We start from the raw sequence: 23,537 nt of genomic DNA, 5'->3' as shown, positions 1-23,537 counted from the left end.
AATTTTCTGGGGATTGAAGAAGTGAGACAATATTGGCTACCCTTGGCTATCTTAGTTTAACTGCAAGTCTCTTCTGCTAAATGGGAGAGTCTTAGAAATATATGTCCTTTGATTTCTTCTTAAGTATTCATAGGTTCATAGGTTCATAGGTAAGTACTAGGTTATCTGCCCATGGACATTTATAAGCCTAGCCACAGAGTGATGGCTTTCACCTCCCCATTAGATTAGTAACCTGGGCCTCTGTCAACAGGGCTCCTGAAGTGATCCCAGGGTAGAATTTACGATTACCCATCCACTCATCAAGATTTCTCTTGAAGAGTGTCAGAGAGGAGCTCTGTTGAATATGGATTGTGATTCTATTCCAGAGTGAGGGGAGTCGCTGGGACAGGAATCTATCCCTCCAGCATGTCCTGTTTATTGTTGTACATAGGTTCAAGTCGCTAGAACGAGTGGTTCTGAGGGATCTCGTTTTTTTGAGGTGAAGCATGTGCATTAGTTCAGGGTTTGACATGGCCCTATAGGTCTGGCACAGGTCACCTCTGAGCAGACGGTAAGCAACTGAGAAGAGCTGGAGCTTTTTTAGTCGTGCTTCATAGGGTAATTGTTTAAGGCCCTTAATCCTCTTAGTGAGGTACTTCTGTGGTCTTTCTAGTTGTTGCAGGTGTCTAGTGAGGTATGGGGGATTGTACTCTATTATGGGCCTAATGAGTGAGGAGTAAAGGGGCACAATCACCTCCTTGGATCTGGATGAGAAACCCTTTGTGATCAGGTGTGCCACATAGAAGGGTTTCCTGACCGTTTTGGCTATGTGGTTATCAAAGGAGAGCATGCTACCTACTTGAGTACCGAGGACCCTAATTTCTTCTTCTGTACTTAGTGGATTCCCATCTATGTGGTAGTTTGTAGGTAATTTGTTTTTCCCAAATGGGATTACTATGCATTTTTTGGCATTTAGCTTGAGGCCGTGACTTTGACACCAGGTGTTTGTCTCTGTGAGACCCTTTTGCAGGATGTCTGTGTCAGCTGGAGAGTCAATTGTTGTACCCAATTTACAGTCATCTGTGAACTTGGTTAGCCACAGTCCTTCCGCCTTTGCCTGTACTTCAGAGAAATATATACCGAATAGGAGGGGTCCCAGGACTGAGCCCTGAGGGACTCCGCTTGTGACTGGTTTAGAGTCAGACATGGCGCCTGCCACTCTTACCATGTGGGTTCTGTCTGAGAGCCAGTTGGCAACCCATCTCGTGACATGGGGGTTGATATTTAAGCTGGTGAGTTTGTCTATGATTCCTGAGTGTGGGATGGTGTCGAACGCCTTAGCGAAGTCCAGATATGCTGTGTGGACCACCTTCCCTTCATCTATGGCCTTGGTGACTGTTTCATAGACATCGACCAAGTTCAGGAGGCAAGATCTGCCTTTAACAAAGCCGAACTGGGTGGGGTCCAGTGTCTGGAGGTTCCCAATGTCCCTGTTAATGAGCTCCATGATAATGCATTCCATGGCTTTGCAGACAAAGCTAGTCAAGCTGATAGGGCGATAGTTCCCAGGGTCAGTTGTGGCACCACCTTTGTGGAGTGGTACGACTGTTGTTGTACGCCATTTTTGGGTACATATCCTGTAGAGAGGCTGAGTTTGAATAGTGATTTGAGATGGGGGATTAGTTCATTTTGAAGCTCGTGTAAGACACAACCTGGGATAGCATCTAGTTCCATTGATGCTGTGTTTCTGGCCTTTGCTAGGCCTGTCTTTACTTGTGTGTCTGAGATATCTGGAGCACCACATTTTTCTGGGATGGGTGCTAGCCCCTTTGGTGGAGAGGGGGGGTGAAGTTTGCACTGAACTTGTCAGCCAGGATGTTGGCAATGTCGGTTGGTTCAGTGTATTTATGGCCATTATGCACTAGCTCGGAGCATATCTGAGAGTTTGCCCCTAGACTCTTGACATAGCTAAAGAAAGCCTTGTGGTTATCCTTAGAGTCATTGGCTACTTTTCTTTCGAAGTTGGCCTTGGATGATTTAATGAGGGAGCACAGTTTTTTACTGATGTTAATCAGAGATGCCTTCTTATTTTGGGATTTTGTTCTATCTTGCAGGAGTTTCCTCCTTCTGTTGTAAAGTTTATTTATGGCCGTGTTCCACCAGACTGGCTTCCTCTTTTTTGAGGAGTTGGTCTTGCTTTTACTTGGGATGGCTCGGTCCATGCATTCTTGAAGGTGTTCATAGAAAGCACTTGTAAAGGATTCTGCCGATGGGTAATCATTTTCCATTTGATTGGGAGCTTTGAAACTTCCTACCTCGGTCTTGAGGAGTGTGAAGTTGGCTTTAATTAAGTTTTTTACCTTGATTTCCTTGACTGGGAGGGGGGTCGGGATGTGGATGCCCAGTGTGATTAGTTTGTGATCTGATCTTACCAATGACGAGTTTACCTCAGGTGTGGAACATAGGTTCCCCATGTTGGTGATGACCAGGTCCAGTATGTTGTCACCTCTTGTGGGAGTGGTGACCAGCTGTTCAAGGGCATTTGAGTTTATAAACTCAAGGATGCATTGGGCTAGGGCGTTTGAGCTTGAATAGTTTTCACAGTCAATGTTTGGATAGTTGAAGTCACCCAGTAGCATGGTGTTGGGTAGAATCTTCATATGTTCTAATGTTCTCAGGAATGCTGTGTGAGGGTCCTGAGACAAGTTAGGAGATCTGTAGCAAGCTATAAATTGAACAGTCAATTTACCCACTGTCAATTGCACTTGTATGGTCTCAGATTCCACGTGCTGTGCTACTAACCTGGAGGAGTGGGTGTTCTTGATGAATATGGACACACCCCTTCCTTTTGTGTTTCGGTCCTGGTTTTGCGACCTAAAGGTATGGTAGGAGTTATAGCCTGGTAGTGCTGGGGTGCTCTCTGGAGCCTTGAACCAGGTTTCTGTCACTGGACATACGTCGACTTCTTCCATAGTAAGGAGAGCCTTGAGTGCATGCATTTTGAGGTTTAGACTTCTGGCGTTGAGCAGCATTACCCTCAGTTTTTGTTTATTATTGTTGTTTATGGAGGCAGGTTTGTCTTTTGAGCCTTGTCTAAAAAAGGCAGTATTGGGGCAGCAAGAGTCTTGGCCAGTATTCGAAAGTCCAGGGGTGACAGGTGCAAGCCATCTCTGGTGAAGCAACGTGGCTTGGCAAGCATGTCGTCCCAGGCTGACAAGTACTGGATCCCCTTTGAATGACACCAGTAGTTTAACCAATTGTTGAAACTGATCATTTTTTCTTCATATGCTGGCATCATTTTGGGTGAGGGCAGGATGCTACTAAGAGTCAGAGTCATACCAGCCTGGGCTACATGGTCAGAGAGCTCCTCCATGTCTCTTTTCATGTAGTCCAGGGAGGTACATCTCAGGTCATTTACGCCAACATGTACAATGACAGAGTCATATTTGTATTTGTTGTGGAGTGACCTGAGTATATGTGTTATGTGGTGGATTCTGGCACCCGACAGGCAGCTTACAGTAACCTTCTCCTTGTTCAGTCTAGTGAGTGGGACGTCTGTGTGCCTGATGATAGAATCACAGATTACTAGTGTGTTATATGTGTTATTTAGCCTTAGGGGCTTTTTTTGCTTGGCACACTGACGTTGTGATGTATGAGTTACCTGGTTTCTGTTGTGGGGTGGGGGTTGCTTGGGTGTATGCTTAGGAGGTCTCTGTTGTTTAGGCAGGTTCTTATTTAGAGCATCCAAATATATTTTTGAGTGTTTCTGAGAGTTGTTTTCTGATGCAGCTATGGCTGGTCTATGTGAGTCTGGTAATGTGGTGCTAGTGTTGAACTTCTCCTTGTGATTGGTTGATCCAGTCGTGGGTTGAGAGAGCTTAGGCTTCAGTTTGTCTGTGTAGCTGCATCTCTCACATATGTTTGTGTTGGTTGGGAGGAGGAGGGGGTTGTCTGTGTACATGAGGCAATTGTAACATTGCCTCAGGATGCCCAGATTCACCAGCTGGACCGGAGAGCACACCTGAAGCTGTCCCTTGAACATGCCTGAATAGATGGTTGGGACTGTATTGCTGATTAGATAAGTAAAGAGCCTTATACTTCCTGAGTATAGGGCTGAAGTGCAAGCCATGAGCTAGTGCTAGTTTTAGTAAGTGCAGGTCTTAAATTGCCTTATTTCTAGTGCTGGGTTGAAGTATTTCAAGTTTCAAGGGAAAAGCTGAAGTGCAGACTTTGTGGAGCCTGGAATAGTTTAACTGCAGCTAAACAGTGCTATGCAGTGCGCAAACCCGCGCAAAAATACGCTAAGCGGTTTTTATACCAGGGAGATCCAAAAGGATAGAAATTAGCCCAAAATCGCCAATGAGCTACAAATTGCTGGGCTGGGTCCACTCCTACAGGGACAGATAGGCTGCTCAGAGTTCCCTCTCTCATAGTGAACAAGGAAGCCACCTAATTATCCAAGTATGTTATGGGCAACACAGGAACCTTTACCACAGTCCTGGATTCAACAAATCCTGAAAACTGGACTAGACTAGTTCAGAAAGGTGGGAAAACAAGGAATTTTTTTGTGTTTTTTTTTTTTTCAGAAACAGAAATGCAGAGCTTAAATTACTTTAAATACACAGAGGAGGCTAGCACTCTTGAGTGTATAGCCTGCAACTGTGTTACAGGTAACTTAAATGCAAAAATGACAAACAGCAACTTTTCTTCAAGTGCAACAAAGAAATAAGTACAGTAAGCAATGCAGATATCACTAGGGATCCACAGAAGTACTGAAAAGCTGAGTTTTAGGCGGAATTAGCATTTCAGGGAAACAACAAGCAAAAACAATACTTAATCAAGTCCAAAGTCTCTCTTTTGTCTCTCGGCTGCTTGTAGGACTCTGCAGGGCACCACAAGGAGCTTGCTGAGCTGTATACAAGCGCAAAACTACACTAAGCATTTTTTATACCAGGGAAATCAAAAACGATAGAAATTAGCCCAAAATGGCCAATGAGCTACAAGTTGCTGGGCTGGGACCACTCCTACAGGGACAGATAGGCTGCTCAGAGTTCCCTATCTCACAGTGAACAAGGAAGCCATCTAACTATCCAAGTATGATATGGGCAGCACAGGAACCTTTACCACAGTCCTGGATTCAGCAAAGCCTGAAAACTGGACTAGACTAGTTCAGAAAGGTGGGAAAACAAGGAATTTTTTTGTGTTTTTTTTTTTTCAGAAACAACAGAAATGCAGAGCTTAAATTACTTTAAATACACAGAGGAGGCTAGCGCACTTGAGTGTGTAGCCTGCGACTGTGTTACTGATAACTTAAATGCAAAAATGACAAACAGTAACTTTTTTCAAGTGCAACAAAGAAATAAGTACAGTAAGCAATGCAAATATCACTAGGGATCCACAGAAGCACTGAAAAGCCGCATTTTAGGCGGAATTAGCATTTCAGGGAAACAACAAGCAAAAACAATACTTAATCAAGTCCAAAGTCTCTCTTTTGTCTCTCGGCCGCTTGTAGGACCCTGCAGGGCACCACGAGGAGCCTGCTGAGCTGTATACAAGCGCAAAACCACGCTAAGCGGTTTATATACCAGGGAGATCAAAAAGGATAGAAATTAGCCCAAAATGGCCAATGAGCTACAAGTTGCTGGGCTGGGACCACTCCTACAGGGACAGATAGGCTGCTCAGAGTTCCCTCTCTCACAGTGAACAAGGAAGCCACCTAACTATCCAAGTATGATATGGGCAACACAGGAACCTTTACCTCAGTCCTGGATTCAGCAAAGCCTGAAAACTGGACTAGACTAGTTCAGAAAAGTGGGAAAATAAGGAATTTTTTTTGTATATTTTTTATTTTAGAAACAGAAATGCAGAGCTTAAATTACTTTAAATACACAGAGGAGGCTAGCGCACTTGAGTGTGTAGCCTGCGACTGTGTTACAGGTAACTTAAATGCAAAAACGACAAACAGTAACTTTTTTTCAAGTGAAACAAGGAAATAAGTACAGTAAGCAATGCAGATATCACTAGGGATCCACAGAAGTGCTGAAAAGCTGCGTTTTAGGTGGAATTAGCATTTCAGGGAAATAACAAGCAAACAAACAACAAGCATACAAACAAAGCTAGATTCAGCAGGCCTGGATGTAGTCTATGCTACAGCAAACAAGGTGTACCAATTTCAGTAAGAAACAGTTCAAATATGCAGGCACTATAAGCCTTTAACCAGAAATTCCCAGCTCAGAAGGGCAGAGTCCAGCCTCTCCTCCCACAAGAGTGCAGACCATGAACCTTCTTAATGTAAAATAACTGGCCTGAAGCCCAAGTACTTAAACCAGAACTAATACAATTTTAGAATAACAGACACTGAGCCTTCAATCAGCAGTTCCCAACTTAGAAGGATGTAAGCTACCTGTCCTTCCACCACAGTGCAGACCACAAACCTTCCTAATGTAAAACAACTGGTCTGAAGCCCAAGTGCTTAATCAAAAAGACTTAGAATGATAGCTACACTTTAATCAAGTTACTACCAAACAGTAATAAATACAATTGAATACTTTAAAGAATGCCTGGATTAGTACTCAGGTTATACAAACAAAGCTAGATTCAGCAGGCTTGGATCTAGTCTATGCTACAGCAAACAATGTGTACCAATTTCAGTAAGAAGCAGTTCAAATATGCAGACACTATAAGCCTTTAACCAGAAATTCCCAGCTCAGAAGGGCAGAGTCCAGCCTCTCCTCCAACAAGAGTGCAGACCACGAACCCTCTTAATGTAAAATAACTGGCCTGAAGCCCAAGTGCTTAAACCAGAACTAATACACTTTTAGAATAACCCACTTTTTATCAAATATGTTTTCTATGTGATCTTTCACTGATTTTATCTCCTATTTAAATACCTCCTCTTTGCTATGACTTGCATTTTCACAGCACTTTAGTTGGGATCTGCACTTTTTTTGAACTCTTCATACTTAACGTTTTCTATTTTCTTCATTCTTTGTTTATGTGTACAGCAAGATCTCCTTTGCTATCTGCGATTTAAAATTCTCCCAGACTTCCATTATCGCTCTCCCTTGTCATCCAAATCTTTCAGTCATTTTTTTTATCTAATTCCCATATACCATCCCCTAAAGGGAATACAAGAATAATCTCCAACGATTATACAACTGAACATTGCTTGGCATCAACACACTAATGAGACGTGGTAAGATATCACTGATGGCTGGATGTATACACTTTCCACTAAATAACTATAGTCTTCCAGGACATAAGCCTCATTCAGACCTTGCTGTCATTGGAGTTTTATCAGAGTAAGATTTGATTATCTCATTTCTGGCTAACATCCATTAACCCCATTTTTTTCAAACAGCTACTTGCATATTTCCTCAGTTTTTATTCTCTGTATCTGTTATAGTTGTAACAATGTTCCAGTCTCAAAAACATACCTGGGCCCCCTCATAAAACAGAAAGATTACTACCATAATTTCCCTGAATTCAGCTGACATGAACCCCGGTGGAGGATAAAGTAAAGTAATGTTATCTTACTCTGCCCAAACAATGTGTTATTGCTATAAATAATTCTGTTGGATCCCTCAGAGTATCCTCATTAGAAAAATGTCAAGCATTAGCTACATGTTTAGGCTCATCACCTTTCCTGGCTCCCCTATAAGATGGCACTATTCTCCTGCTCCACATAGTCCCTGTTAACTATGTTCTACATCATTCAGGTGGGTTTCTTAAATGGCAGCCACTACCCGCCTGACAGATCTATTGTTATCAAAACCTCCATTAATCATTGTTGGATGAGTCCAGGTTTCTACAGATTTTCCCATTATCTAAAAAGTGACCTGGATGTTACCCATTCTTCCCTTTATCAAACCTTATCTTTCTGAAATGCTCATCAGGTGTAGTCTCATTCAGTCATGAACACACACGGGTTCAGGCACCTAGACAGCGAGACATTTTCCTGTGGTACATTTGATGGAAGACATGGCTGAAGTGACAGTTAGCTGCAGAGTAATATGGCTGTTTGCAAATTCCCTGTGGGCAAAGAGAAGAATATGTTGCCATGCCCACAGCATCAAGAACCAAAGTCACAGGGGGAAAACAATGTCCATGGTCCCCAAGGGAACATGAGACAGCAGGCAATATGGCAGGCATCAGCAGCAGGCTGGCCAGAGGGCATGTCAGTGGCAGTACAAATGAAGTGCATAATGGGCAGTACCTTTATAACTGGTGTGTGTGGACCATTACCCCCTTTACATTCTCTAGGGAACATTATCTAAAAAGCATACTGGAGCATAAATGTGACTACATTATGTAGCCTGCAGCATTTCCTCCATGCTGTAGCACACCTCTACATGTTGTATTTACATAAGTATGTACTCTACACTGAGGACAACACTCATTACTTCTTCTGCCTCCATGCATTTGGTTATTAAGGCTATGAGCATGGCAGTATGTGCTTTTCTTCGCCCACAGAGAATTTGTAAACAACAATATTTCTCTGCAGCTGACTGTCACTTCAGCCATGTGTCCCCAGTCAAATGTACCACAGGGAAATGTCTCGCTGCCTAGGTGCCTGAACCCAAACACACACCCCTCAGGATTCCAATACTCATCTTGCCAGTCAGTTTCTTATTATTGTCATTCATGTATATGCAGTTATTTACCATATGGGTATCCATCAACAAAGAGAAAGATACAACTTTTTCTTTTAAAAAAATTTAATTTAGTAATAGTTACAAAGCAAAGCCTATATGCAAACATGCAAATGAGTGTAATAAAATGCAGTCTACACTGCCTACGATAAAAGGGCAGAGCCCTAGAGTAGCACCCCAGCCCATCTCAGCATTCAGACAAACAGCAGCAGCTGAGCTCCATTTTCTGGTGCTTTTTTGCAATAGTGTAAAGGAGATACAAAAAGTGGAACTGGGGTCTTTAGAAAAGGGAAGAAGCACTTTTTATAGAAATAAATGGAATATGTGGGAGTACTACATCACAATAATGTGAGATTTAAGGGAAGGCAAGAACTGAACAATTTATGCACTGTTGGAGTGAATGGAAATCGTTAAAAAGAAGTCATGTCTATATTGAATGTCGATAATAAAGGAAACTGTTATTACAGTTTTTCTTTTCTATTAGTGCATATAATTCCATGTTACAGATTACAGTATTATGAGTTAATAAATATGTTAAAAATTGTGGCTGAGCTGTCCCCTAGTAACTTGATCATTTCCTCACCTTACAATTCAATAACAATCCTGTCCAATCAGTTCATAAAAATAGTTAATAGCTATTGGGGAGGGTGGCTAAATGTAGATTCACTACAGTCCTCAACAGGGAACCTGAAGCTTGTTGTTGTTGTCTTTCGGCTTTTCCCAGTTAGGGGTCACCACAGCGGCACTCCGGTCTGCTAATGACTGGCGGTAGATTTTCACGAATGCCGAGGTGCCAACTCGACGTTCAACCTTCAGCAAAGGCATGCTCATTTCCGCATGTCTTTCGAATGCCCACCAAACTGCAGGGAGGACATGCAGACTCCACACAGAAGGCACTCCCCGCACTCCAGCCGAGAATCGAATGGGAGGACCTCTTGCTGTGAGGCAACAATGCTACCACTGCACCGCCGCGGCATATGCCAGCAGGAAAAATGGCAGGCATCAGCAGCAGGCTGGCCAGAGGGCATGTCAGTGGTAGTACAAATGCAGTGCACAATGGGCAGTACCTTTATAATTGGTGTGTGTGGACCATTACCCCCTTTACATTGTCTAGGGAACATTACCTAAAACGCATACTGGAGCATAAATGTGACTACAGTAGCATGCAGGATTTCCTCCATGCTGTAGCACACTTCTACATGTTGTATTTACATAAGTATGTACTCTACACTGAGCACAACACTCATTACTTCTTCTGCCTCCATGCATTTGGTTATTAAAGCTGTGAGCATGGCAGTATATGCTTCTCTTTTCCCACAGGGAATTTGCAAACAACCATATTTTTCTGCAGCTGACTATCACTTCAGCCATGTGTCCCCAGTCAAATGTACCACAGGGAAATATCTCGCGGCCTAGGCACCTGAACCCAAACACACACCCCTCAGGACTCCAATACTCATCTTGCCAGTCAGTTTCTTATTATTGTCATTCATGTATATGCAGTTATTTACCATATGGGTATCCATCAACAAAGAGAAACATACAACTTTTTCTTTAAAAAACATTTTAACAATTTAGTAATAGTTACAAAGCAAAGCCTATATGCAAACATGCAAATGAGTGTAATAAAATGCAGTCTACACTGCCTACGATAAAAGGGCAGAGCCCTAGAGTAGCACCCCAGCCCAACTCAACATTCAGACAAACAGCAGCAGCTGAGCTCCATTTTCTGGTGCTTTTTTGCCATAGTGTAAAGGAGATACAAAAAGTGGAACTGGGGTCTTTAGAAAAGGGAAGAAGCACTTTTCATAGAAATAAATGGAATATGTGGGAGTACTACATCACAATAATGTGAGATTTAAGGGAAGGCAACAACTGAACAATTTATGCACTGTTGGAGTGAATGGAAATCGTTAAAAAGAAGTCATGTCTATATTGAATGTCGATAATAAAGGAAACTGTTATTACAGTTTTTCTTTTCTATTAGTGCATATAATTCCATGTTACAGATTACAGTATTATGAGTTAATAAAGATGTTAAAAATTGTGGCTGAGCTGTCCCCTAGTAACTTGATCATTTCCTCACCTTACAATTCAATAACAATCCTGTCCAATCAGTTCATAAAAATAGTTAATAGCTATTGGGGAGGGTGGCTAAATGTAGATTCACTACAGTCCTCAACAGGGAACCTGATGCTTGTTACCAAATAATAATAAATGCCTTTAAAAAGCTATCTAATATTAAGTTGTCTAGCAGCCACTACTCTGCAATGGAACTATCAAGAAACAAATGATTCCTTCCTTACTGGTAGTTCTCATTTTCAGCTAGCATTTACTGTTTCAGCATACATAAGCCTGCAAATGAGAAGCCTTTGTCACAATTTTTGCCATTCGGATATTCTAATCACATGATCTCCAGCTCTTCAACAAGCACCAGCTGCAGTGCAGTGGGTCTAATGCTCTCATTTAATCAAAAATCTGAAATGAGGCTGTATCTGCCTGGTCACATGACCTATCCTTAGGCTGAACAAGCACCTTGTGGGCCAACATTATGTATGTCAGAACCCTGTGGCAAAAGAAGGAAAAAGAAAAGCCTTGTTCAGAGCACACAATGAAATCCCCGATAACACACAATTCCCTTCACTTTAGACTGCAATGTCTGTTTAAAAATGTTGCCAAACAGCTTCAGTAATTATACCTTAGTTCAGTTTTGCTGTGTCACCCACAAGTAATGGGGAATGTCTAGTGCATTCCAAAGTTTTTTTACCATCCCACCACTTCTAGAGAAAATCAGGAATGTGACTTTAGGTTTTAAATTCTTCTTCTGTGCTTCTGTAGTCTGTCTGTCACTCTCCACCTCTTCTAACTGTTGTTCTGCTTCTCCAGCACACTGTGGCTCATAACCTCAAAGAATCCAATGCTTCCTGAGCCTCCAACAATCTTTTAAAGCCTTCTAACAGAAACATTCATAAACATACTGGATACAGCACTGTGCATTTAATTCTGTGTTGCTAGCATTCTCACAGTTTATCATTAATAAGTCATTTGTTGACCACCTTACAATGCATACCTTGCTTCCACAATTTATTCAGTAATTCTTCCTTCATAGAGTATGTTTCTAACTGCACCAAGATATACCGTGGTTTACTACTACTTGTGTCTGACCCTGGGGAAAACCCTCTATTTGAATGTTGATTACAAATGGAGTGTTATGTCAGCCGGGGTCCACTTTGCAAGATGCTGTTGTTGCACGTATGCAGCATAGTCCACCCCAGTCGTACATGAACTTTGTCGCCCAGGTTTGTCTGATTCCTCCATAAGATGTCATACCTGGATTTGAGGTTTGTGACCTTGTCTGTCGAAAGTTGGTTTTCTTTTTGCTGGCAGTAACAGAATGTGAGTGATCCAGTAAAAACCTACCTACTTCTGTCTTCAGACAGAGAATGTTTTTCATGATGCCATCAAGCTTCAAATGAACTTGCTGAGCTTTTGATATGAAGCGTAATGTTACAAAAACAACTAAAACACAGGAAAGTAAAGTACTGCTAGCAGGCAGAAGCAGGAGATTCAACACATTGAACCCCTTGTAAATAATTTATTTCATTCCAAAAACCAAGTTAAAACATAGATTGAATACTTTCGTCCTAAAAACAGGACTTCTTCAGAATGCTACATACACAGTGCCATCCTCTGATATAGGCTGATATTGCATAAATTGATCTTGTAAATTGATTAATTGATCTGGGAAAAAATAATGTAAGGAATGTTTTAAAGAACCAGTTCCACATTATAAATCTTCAGTAAAAGCACACATAAATAAATATCTTGGATAAAATGTTACTGTGTTAAATAAATATTGAAAATTAATTATTCTTTTAAAATTGTAAATACCATGATGAATGTTTTAAAAAAATGATCTTATGTTTAACAAAGATTGTAAGGATACATATTCATTCAAACCAAGGCCTTCTGAGGTATGCAACCTAAGTTGCCACTTAACTTCTTTAGCTTCAAGTAAAGCCTTCAAATCCCCCCTAGGGTTAACAATTACTTTTTCCAGAATACCCAATTGGAATTTTAACTGTGGGCTTTTGAGTGCTTAAAAAGTGTGTTTTTTTTTTTTTTTCATTGTGTCTCACTATATCATAATTATGTTTATATATCCTTTTTCAGAGACACCTCTCCATCTTACCCACATAAAAACAGGCATACCCCAAACATCCATGTAAACAACAGCTTTTGTCTGACAATTTCCTTTTTTGAAATTCACCAGAGAATAAATGTCATTCTTTAACTTTAAGATTCTCTCCTCTAAAATGAATGAACATTGGGCACATGTCTCACACTTCACCATCCCCTTCCTTTGAGGACCATGGGAACTGGGGTACACCAAATCCTCTTCAAAATTTTCCTTTAAATTTCACTTGGTATATATCAGCGTTAGCTTTACGAATGTTCCAATTTCTTTTTATTATACTCCTAATTTCACCTATTTGGGGTCTATATTCAACCACCAGTACTCTATCAAAATTCTTCTCTCCATCCGTCTGTACTTTAGGTGGTAAACCTACTCCTAAAACTGGTTTGTATTTGTTGCCCCATTGTGATTGAACATACCCACAGATGTAATTTACTAAATGGCAGGTATATCCTCTAAAAACATATTAACAATAGTATTCAATTCACTGGAAATATCCTCATGGTGAGATGTCATCCTGGCAACTCGTATGCACTGTCCCTTAACCAAACTTTTCTTTTGGCTAAGCGGGTGACAACTCGAGAAGTCTAAATAACAATTACTAAAAGTAGGCTTCCTATAAATAGAATTAAAATCATTGCCAGAGTGCATAATGAGTGTATCCAGGTAATTTATCTTTTCTTGGTTAACATTATATGTGAACTTTAAAAAAAATATGAGGAACCATTAAGTTAATTAACAAAATTGGAAATTTCATTTTCAGGCCCATCCCAAAGAAAAAAAAATACTGTCCGGAAACCTAACATACAGCTTAACAAATTCAAAATATTTCAAACCAAACACAAAATTCACTTCCCAATCTAATGAAACCAAGTTGGCATATTTGGGGGTGCAAGAGGCCCCCATCGCTACTCTTTTTTTTCTGTTTATAAAATTCCCCTTCAAAATAAATGTAATTATAATCTAAAACAAGGAACATTAGTTCTACTATCAAATTTATCTTATCTTTGGTAAATCTTACCATACTGTTGTAAAAGTGTTCCAACCCTTCATCACTAGGAATTACTGTGAATAGATCAACCACATGAATGGTTAAAAATATCAAATCCTTTGGCCAAATTTCTTTCTTAAGTCTTCCTAAAAATCCTAGGAGTCATTGATCAAATGAGGCACCACTTGATATACTGATTTTAGCCATCAATCTATACAGACTCCAGTGGGATGGGTTTTAGATCCCCGGGCAACTACAATTGGTCAGAAGGGTTTTCTTTTTATGACTTTGGGGAATTCCGAATATGGTGGGGACAACTGGTTTGTTTACTTTCACAACTTTATATGTATCCAAAGAAATCCTCTTGTCTAGTAAAAATTGTTCTAAAAATGAATAAATTCTTTGATAACTAATATTTACATCATTGATAGACACATGAGAATAAGTGTCACTCATTTAATAACTCAAACATCGCACTGGAATAATTCACAGAATCAAATGAATCAATTCTTTGATAACTAATATTTACATCATTGATAGACACATGAGAATAAGTGTCACTCATTTAATAACTCAAACATCACTCTAGAATAATTCACAGAATCAAATGAAACAGAAGAGAAAGAGCTCAATCTATGTTTTGACTTGTTTTTTAGAATGAAATAAATTATTACAAGGGATTTAAGGTGTTGAATCTTCTGTTCCTGCCTGCTAACATTACTGTCCTGCATTTTAGTTGTGAAGCTTTTGAAATAATTAATCCAGGGTTGCTTTCTACAACAACATGCTGACTCTTCTGAGGTGTCCATTCCACTGCTTGGGTCACTTGAAGCACTCACTTCTATCCTTGACATGTGGTCAGAATTGGACAGCACTTTTGATTTAGCCTCTACTGTAACTTTTCCACTCTGCCTTGTGACATTCATTGATTTTGCTTCTGGCTGTGGATAGTAAACTTGACAACCATTTTACTAAACAATAAATGATGGCAGTTATGACATTTGTGAAAATGATCCCAAAAAGCACTGGTGACAATGTATGGCGGACGTATAGCTGGTCAACTAGCAACGTGTGCCAGTACCATGAACTAGCACCCCATCCCCTCAGCTCTTCAAGTGAAAAACAAAAAGTCTGCCCCTTCTACTGGTTTTTGTATTAAGAAGTTGCTACAGTTTATACCCTGCAGAGAGCAGTATGGTGCTCAGGTTCTAGTAAAAAAAAAGAAAGTTTTACTATTTTAAACTATAGCAAACTGCCTGCTACAGTACATGGAGCACTGCAGTGCTCATGTTTCAGTCAAAGCATTTTTTAAAATGTTTTAATTATAAAGTTTAGCAAACTGCCTGCTACAGTTTTGACCACACACAGAGAGCTGCAACACTCAGTTTTGACTGCAAATGCTATACCAGCTTTTAAACACCGGTATTCATTAAAGAACAATTGAGAATGAGATCAGCTGATCAATGCTAGAGAAGTCTAAACCTCAAAATGCACTCTCTCGAGGCACTCCTAAAAATGGAGAACATCAATATCTGTGCAGTAACTGAGACCTGGTTCAAGGCTCCAGAGAGCACTCCTGCAATACCAGGTTACAACTCTTACCACACTTTCAGCCACCAAACCAGGATTGAAATACTAAAGGTGGAGGAGTGTCCATATTCACCAAGGATATTCACACCACCAGGCTAGTTGCCCAACACAATGCATCTGAAATTCTCCAGGTGCAACTAATACTAGGTAAGACTGCAATCCAAATTGTAGCTTGCTACAGATCCCCCACTATGTCGCAAGGTTCTCACTACACCTTTCTAAACATACTGAAAAATATTAAGATACGACCAAACACCCTAATACTGGGTGACTTCAACTACCCTGCCATTAACTGGGAAAACTACTCATGTACCAACACCTTTGCCCAACGGTTCTTGGAATTCATAAATTCCAACGCCCTGGATCAACTAATCTATTGTCCCACCAGGGGCTCCAGTATCCTAGACCTGGTCATTACCAACATGGGAAATCGATGCTCCACCCCTATGGTCACCCCCTCGGTCAGATCAGACCATAAGCTAATCACCCTTAACATCCACATCCCACCCGCACCCCCCAGTAAGGAAACCTCCATAAAAAACTTCTCCAAAGCCAACTTCATGCTACTCAAGTCAGAAGTGACAAACTTCATGACACCCATGCAGATGGGAACTGAAAGTTCAACTGCTGAGTCCTACACTGAGGCACTGTATAAGCACATCCACTCATGCATGAATTGTGCCATCCCAAATAGAGCCAAGATGCTCGCCTCCAAAAAAATGAAGCCAATCTGGTGGTCCCGTGTCATAAACAAACTGTTGCAGAAAAGAGGAAAATCCCAGGATGCAAAAAAACTCCCTTACCAGCCTCAGTAAGAAGCTGAGCTCCCTCATAAAATCCTCCAAAGCTAGTTATGAAAATAAAATTACCAAATATTCCAAAGACAACCACAAGGCATTCTATAACTATGTCAATAATCTAAACAGCAATGCTCAGATCTACTCTGAGCTACAACAGAATGGCATTAAATATACTGATCCCAGTGCCAACTTCACCCCCTCTCACCCCCTAAATGGCCCATCTCAATACTGGAAGATTGCCAAATTCTGGTAATAACGGCCACACAGGTAAAAAAACACACTCTCCAAAGCTAAGAATACAGCATCCATGGGACCAGATGACATCCCAGACTCTGTACTACATGAACTACAAAATGAACTGGCACCTCACCTAAGTGTCATGTTTAATCATATCCTCACCTCAGGCTTTGTGCCCACTGAGTGGCACACAGCTACAGTCATCCCACTCCACAAGGGGAATCCACTTTGGATCCTGGGAACTACTGCCCCATCAGTCTGACGAGCCTGATCTGCAAGGCCATAGAAAGTATTATCATGGAACTTATAAACAAAGACATTGGCAACCTTCAAACACTGGACCCCACCCAGTTTGAATTCGTGAAGGGCCGTCTTGTCTCCTGAACCTGATTGACCTCTTTGAATCAGTCTCCAGAGCCGTGGATGAGGGTAAGGCAGTCCACACAGCCTATCTGGACCTCGCCAAGGCCTTTGACACCATCCCCCACTCTGGAATCATAGATATACTTACTAAGCTGGGCATTAATCCCTACGTCACTCGATGGGTTGTCAACTGGCTTACTGACAGAACCCACACTGTAAAAGTAGCTGACTCCAAATCCATCTCCAGACAAGTGACAAGTGGAGTACCTCAGGGTTCAGTCCTGGGACTACTCTTGTTTGGCATCTACTTCTCTGAAGTACAGGCCAATACTAAGGGACTCTGGCTAACAAAGTTTGCAGATGACTGCAAACTGGGAGCCATTATTAAATCTCCATATGATGTGGATACTCTACAAAAGGGCCTTACAGAAACAGATGCTTGGTGCTAGAGCCATGGGCTCAAACCCAATGCCAAGAAATGTATAGTTATCCCCTTTGGGAAAAAGCATGTACCCGTGAATTACCACATAGGTGGCAGTACACTAAACACTGAAAGTGTGATAAGAGACTTAGGGACACAGGTGGACAGTGGTCTCACCTTCGATAACCACATCGCCACAACAGTCAGGAAATCCTTCTATGTGGCACACCTTATCACTAAGTGCTTTTCATCCAGAAAAAAGGAGGTCATTGTCCCACTGTACTCATCCCTCATTAGACCCATTATAGAATACAATGCCCCATTTGGTATGTACCTCTCAAGACACCTGCAACAACTGGAAAGGCCGCAGAAATGCCTCACTAAAAGAATCACAGGTCTAAAGCAGATGCCCTATGCTGACCGCCTTAAAAAACTCCAGCTATACTCTGTCACATATCGCCTACTTAGAGGTGATCTCTGCTTAACATACAAGGCCATGTCAAACCCAGAGCTGTTGGACATGCTACACTTAAAGAAATCCCAATCCCTCAGAGCCACACACTCCAGGGATCTAATCCTTGTCATCACAATAAACAAAACATGCTGGAGGGATAGGTTCCTGACCCAGAGACTCCCCAGACTCTGGAATAGACTGCCCATACATGTCAAGCAGAGTGCCTCTTTGGCCCTCTTCACAAGGAACCTTGATGATTGTATGAGAGAAAGGAAATTCACCCCGGGGATCACGTCAGTTGCCTTGCTAGACAGGGGTCCAGGAAGTAAATAGTGTGGGAAGAAATAGCTAGAGAATTGTTATGGCTAGGCTTGTATAGGCCCTATGGCCGATAGCCTAGTATCAACCTATGAACCTATGATTGCACCCCCCCAACACTTTAAGTCAGATGCAGTTGCCCCTTTGCCCTGACCTAGCTATACTACTGTGAATGGTGAGGTTAGGAGTTGTGCTAGTTTTAAAATTTGTGTAAGACAATGTAACCATTTGTGGACACATATTGTCACAGCTTCATTTACATTTAGATTCACACATTTATGAATAATTCCATCTTTGGGTATAGTGCTGAATGCTTTTACTAGATCATTGTAATCAGTTTCATCCATGGTGGCAGATGTGATGAGGGTAAGTGTCTTAAGATTTACTGTTGAAAGAATTGAGCTGGGTTAGGTCATGGAGAAAGAATTTTCCCTGTGTCTGCCTGAATGTGTTCCATGATGATTTTGTCTGTCACTGTGCTTAATATACTTGTGGTAATAATTGGTTTGTAACTTCTGGATTCTGTGGAAGGCTACTCTTAACAACTGGGATTACAATGGCCTACCGCTAGATATCAGTGCTCAAGCCAGTTTTAATGAAGCATTAATGTGGAGCTTTTCTCCCCGGGCCTCTGCTGAAAATGGAAATATATCCAATTGGACTAGCCCGGTAAACAAATGTAAAATAAATAAAATTAAGAAATTGTGTGAAGGAGTAGACTAGGCTATTTGTGATTGCACAAGTTAGGCTTCTGGATATCTCACTTGGTCTCATGAAAATGGTGTCTCTGACCTTACTGAGGACACATGTTGCACGTTAGAGGTAATTGTTGATTGGACTCTTGTTTCAAGGAGGCAGATGGATGGGGTTTTCCTCTGTCTGCAGTTTGTATGATAGTGTGTTAATGATATCTTTTACCTTTGTTAAGATGATGTCATTCATACCCTGTATTTTTGTTGTTTCACCTTCAATTTTAGCTGTGGCTCTAGTAGAAGACTTTATTATTGTACAAGTATTACCAAGAATGAAGGTCTGCTTCTTTGGATTGTTTCTTTTGGATTCTTTTTTGGATGGAGTAGACCATAGTCATGTTGTATTGAGATAACTGAAATGTGAAGGCTTTGTGCACTGTTTTCTTTTGGTTTCATGTTTTGTAGCATTTAAGTTTACTGCATAATGTTTCACTATATCTATGCCTTACAGGGATAGATTTCTCCATGCATTTATTTAAGGTTTTAGAGGGCTGTGCTAATGTTATATACTTTCTTTGTTAACTGCGTAGGTGAGCTGCACAATAGATCATTTTCAGCTACAAGCAAGACTCTGTTGATGAGCATATGGTGAATATAAAAAGTTTACACACCCCTGTTAAAATGCCAGGTTTTTGTGATATAAAAAAACAGACCACAATAAATCATTTCAAAACTTTTCCCACCTTTAATGTGACCTATAACCTGTACAATTCAATTGAAAAACAAACAAATCTGTTAGAGGAAAAATATAAAAAAATAAAAAATGTACAACAAGCTGGTTGCATAAACATGCACACCCTTAAATTAATACTTTGTTGAAGCACCTTTTGATTTAATTACAGCATTCAGTCTTCTTGGGTAGCTGTGTATCATCATGGCACATCTTGACATGGGCAATATTTGCCCACTCTTCCTTGCAAAAGTGCTCCAAATATGTCAGATTGTGAGGGCATCTCTTGTGCACAGCCCTCTTCAGGTCACCCCACAGATTTTTTATTGGATTTAGGTCTGGGCTCTGGCTGGCCCATTCCAAAACTTTAATTTTCTTCTGGTGAGGCCATTTTTTTGTTGATTTGGATGTATGCTTGGGGTTATTGTTGTGTTGAAAGGTGAAATGCGTCTTCATTTTCAGCTTTCTAGCAGATGCCTGAAGGTTTTGGGCCAAAAGTGACTGGTATTTGGAACTGTTCATAATTCCCTCCACCTTTACTAAAGCCCCAGTTCCAACTGAAGAAAAGCAACCCCAAAGCATGATACTGCCATGACCATGCTTCACCGTGGAGATGGTGTTCTTTTGCTGATGCGAAGTGCTGTTTTTGCTCCAAACGTACCTTTTGGAATTGTGGCCAAAAAGTTCAACCTTGATCTCATCAGACCATAACACATTTTCCCACATGCTTTTGGAAGACTTGATGTATTGTTTGCAAATTTTAGCCGGGCCTGGATGTTTTTCTGTGTAAGAAAAGGCTTCCGTCTTGCAACCCTACCTCATTACCCAGACATATGGAGAATGTGGGAGATTGTTGTCACACGTAGTACACAACTTGTACTTGCCAGAAATTCCCACAGCTCCTTTAGAGTTGCTGTAGGTCTCTCAGCAGCCTCCTTGACCAGTTTTTGTCTTGCCTTTTCATCAATTCTGGAGGGACGTCCAGTTATTTCCAACGTCACTGTTGTCCCATATTTTCTCCACTTTTTGATGACTGCCTTCACTGTGTTCCATGGTATATTCAGTGCTGTGGAAATTTTTTGTACCCTTCTCCTGACTGATACCTTTCAACAATTAGATCCCTTTGATGCTTTGTAAGCTCTCTGTGAATCATGGCTTTTGCTGTATCAGGCAACTGAGTAAATGTCAGGAAAATCCTACTAGGACAGCTGAACTTTATTTGGGGTTAATCAAAGTCTCTTTAATTGATGGCTGGTGTGTATCCAAAAAGACTGAATGTTGTAATTAAATCGAAATGTGCATTAACAAAGTATTAGTTTGAGTGTGCACACTTATGCAACCAGTTTATTGTACCTTTTTTATTTTTTATATTTTCCTCTAGCAGATTTGTTTGTTTTTCAGTTGAATTGTACAGGTTATAGGTCACATCAAAGGTGGGAAAAGTTTTGAAATGATTTATTGTGGCCTCATTTTTTATATCACAAAAAACTGGCATTTTAACAGGGGTGTGTACACTTTTTATATCCACTGTTAAGTGCAACACAATAGGAATATTTTCAGGCAATAAAACAGAAGAACATATAGCAAAGCAATTAGAACATTGTAACAGATTAATAAGAACTACAAAAGTAACAATAGTTATAAGTAGTTGTATTTGAGTTACTATCTATGCAAGTTTACAAGAAAGAAGACAATTAAGTATTTACATTTGATTATATCATCAAATACCGAAAGCTTCAAACAGCTAACAAAAAGCAGCAGTCAATTTTAAATGAATCTGAAGTGATCAAAAACTACAAAAAACAAAAATAATAATTTTTGCAGGGGACAAGCCCACTGTGCATCCCCCTGCTAATATTATATATATCAATTCAAAGATTGCACAAATTCCCTGACCTTGCTGCAAAGAGCAGTGTCACACAGAAATCAGCTGGTAGGCCGAAAGACATATAGTGTCATCTTTTCTGAGCATTTGATCTTATTAACTGTCATAGAAAGCATTCACTCTTCTTGCTGTTCTGAACTGTAACTGTACTATACTACTACAAGTGTTATTACTTAAAGCTAAATGGCATAGGTGTTATAAATGTATTATTGAGAGTGGTATCAGGCTGACCTAACCCAGATTAACTAGTGTCTCAAAAGTGTTCACATTTGTTTCCTTTGATATAGATTTTTTTCCATGTTTGCTTTAAATTAAAGCTAATACATTTCTAATATCCAGTGGACTTTTGTTCCATGAGGCAGGTCCAGTTTTTGGAAAGGCTGTTTCACTTTTCACTTTTTGATAAGCCATTCTGCTCTATAATTCTGATTTCAATGATAGACAGCTGTCTAGTCTTCTTCTTCTTCTTTTGGCTTTTCCAGGTTATGGGTCGCCACAGCGCATCACCTGTTTCCATTTCTTCCTGTCCTCTGCATCTTGCTCTGTCACACCAACCACTGGCATGTCCTCTCTAACCACATCCATAAACCTTATTTTAGGCCTTCCTCTTTTCCTGTTACCTGGCAGCTTCATCCTTAGCATCCTTTTCCCAATATACCCAGCATCCCTCCTCAGCACATGTTCCAACGCAATCTCGCCTCTCTGGCTTTGTCTCCAAACTGTCCAACCTGGGCTGACCCTCTAATATACTTATTCCTAATCCTGTCTACCCTCGTCACACCCAGTGCAAATGTTAACATCTTTAACTCTTCCACATCATCTTTAAGTCCTGCCTTTTTGTCAGTGCCACTGAATCCAACCCATATAACATAGCTGGTCTCACTACCCACTTGTAGACCTTCCCTTTCACTCTTATCGGTACTCGTCTGATGTGGCAGAGTTAAAGATGTTAAGATTTGCACTGGGTGTGATGAGGGTGGCCAGGATTAGGAATAAGTATATTATAGGGTCAGCCCAGGTTGAACGGTTTGGAGACAAAGCCAGAGAGGCGAGATTATGTTGGTTTGGACATGTGCTGAGGAGGGATGCTGAGTATATTGGGAAAAAGATGCTAAGGATGAAGCTACCAGGTAACAGGAAAAGAGGAAGGCCTAAGATAAGGTTTATGGATGTGGTGAGAGTGGATATGCAGGTGGTTGGTGTGACAGAGCAAGATGCAGAGGACATGAAGAAATGGAAACAGATGATCCGCTGTGGTGACCCCTAATGGAACAGCCGAAAGAAGAAAGAAGATCAGAGAACTTCCATGACTCTTTCTGATAGGTGCTGTGGGATCTTTTACAGTCATCTGAGCTACCACCAATTCAGGCAAATGGGGCCTTGCTTTAACATCTCATCCAAAGAATGACACACTCAGGAGTGCATCACCCCTCTTACGCTGCATTGCAGTTTCAGCAGTCCATCTACCTGGTGTAGGAATTGAACCCACAGCCTTCTGCACCAAAGGCAAGTGTGCTACCTCCTACATCACTGACAGTAATCTATCATTTGGTAAGTACATATTTTTTTCACAGGCGATCCTGTTGAAGGAAGATTCCTTATGCTGACAGCTGTATTACTAGTAGGGGGAGTCAAACGGGTGGTTGCCTCTGGTGAAAGGAGTGTGATAGGCTCCTTAAAGGAGTTGCTGATTAGGTGCAGGTGCATTATAGACATTCATTTAATCAGCCATGGTTGATATTACTGCTATGTAAATTAATATATTTATGATGTTAGTAACTGCAGCGAGGTGTTTTTTTTTTTGCCTCAGTTTGCAAGAAGACCTTTTCCCTTTTATCCTTAACTGTGGTGTGTTGCACAAATGTGGGACTTACTCAGCATACAGGTTGAGCAAACTATGGCTCTCACTATCAGGCACACTCACACTCAGTACCCATGATATTTACAGCCAAACTTTCACAAGGAATTTACTAAAGCTTTTTTAAAAAAGTAAAAACCACCTTCTTGGCTTTGTGGTTTAGGGAGGTGAAGTCTTTACTTAGAGCCAGAGTACCTATGTTTGAGTAGTGGAACAGTCAGTGAAAAATCCAGGCATGGCAGGGTAACAGTGAGTGGCTTATGCTACCATGCCCACACTTGGGGAAAGAAGTGGTAGTCCTTGTCTGCCAAAATTGTTCTGCTTGCATAACAAGAGTTGCCACCGGACCATGGAATATAGGCATTGCATT

Source organism: Protopterus annectens, chromosome 1.part0 (genome assembly GCF_019279795.1).
Source record: "Protopterus annectens isolate FY-2018-M chromosome 1.part0, PAN1.0, whole genome shotgun sequence".
Classification (NCBI taxonomy): domain Eukaryota; kingdom Metazoa; phylum Chordata; order Ceratodontiformes; family Protopteridae; genus Protopterus; species Protopterus annectens.
This window is presented reverse-complemented; position numbering follows the sequence as displayed.